The sequence below is a fragment of the Myotis davidii genome, unplaced genomic scaffold (genome assembly GCF_000327345.1).
Source record: "Myotis davidii unplaced genomic scaffold, ASM32734v1 scaffold354, whole genome shotgun sequence".
Classification (NCBI taxonomy): Eukaryota; Metazoa; Chordata; class Mammalia; order Chiroptera; family Vespertilionidae; genus Myotis; species Myotis davidii.
In genome coordinates, this window is record NW_006285785.1 from 1054286 (window position 1) to 1055481 (window position 1196).

A 1196-nucleotide genomic window follows, 5' to 3' on the forward strand; every position below is an offset into this window, starting at 1 on the left:
TAGGGACTTCAAACTTGAGTTAAGTGATTAGCACACTGGGTTTAGGGAGCAACTCCAAAGGGCCTGGTTCCACAGGGGAGGTGCTAAGTGCTGGCCTGCAGGGGCTGGAGCTGTATGTGCAGGGTAAACAAGTGGTGTGTAGGAGGAAGCACATTGAACTAGGGTCTGTGTACCCATGCATCTAATACTTTGAAAGGAAATAGCGCAGCAGAATTAGCAATACAAAAGATAAATATTTATTCAGAACAAAACTTTTTAACAATGGATTTTACATTCCAAGCCACAAGGAAATAGCAAAACTGAATGCAAAGGGAAGACAAAAACCCAAAGTAGTGTATTGTCTATTCTCCTTTAACTTGGTAACAGGTGACCCAATGCTCTCTCGCATGGCCTATTTCACAAGTACATCTTAAAGTTAACAACTCACAATTCTGGGTTTAAACAGCCTTTCTCCTGAGAGTCAGGAGTTTGCAGATGAACTCCATTAGCTGCTTCTCTGGGGTGTCTAACTATTGAGACTAAGGTGCAAATGTAAACCTTTACTAGATTTCCTTACACAGGAGCACCCCCATTTCTCACTGGTGGCAACGAATGGGGAAGGGAAAGGCCCCCAAAAGGACCAGGCACACTGTAATCCAGGTGTGATGCCCCAGGGAACAAGTGCACCCTGGATTATGTTCTTTTATCCCTTCTCTGTCTCCCAAGTATTCAGAAGCCCCTGCGACATCTTCTTTTTCTGCTTTCTGGCCCAGATGGCACATTGTTCTGGAGAGATCAGACTTTCCGGGCCCTCAAGTGTTGAGGAAAATGTTGTGAAGTGTGAGAGGTAGTGGAATGAGCACTGGCCTTGGGGTCAGGGAACTCTAGGTTGGCTCGGGCACCAGACAGCTATGTGATTATGACCCAGTCATTTAACCTCTCTGGGCCTGTTTCACTGTTGGAAAACCAGGGGATTGGTGTAAACCAACTTCTAGGTTCTTTCCAACAGGAAAATTCTAGATTCCATAATTGTGTGGCTCTCCTAAGCCACTGAAAGAGCTGTCACAAAGTCCATGTATTTTAATGCCATAAGAGAGGCCCTGGGCCACCATGCAGAGCTTATTGGACTCAGATTACATACACTTCTAACAACACTGGTTTCACAAATTCTCAGACCACACAGATTGGAAGCAGCAAATTATAAGGGGGAGGGAAAG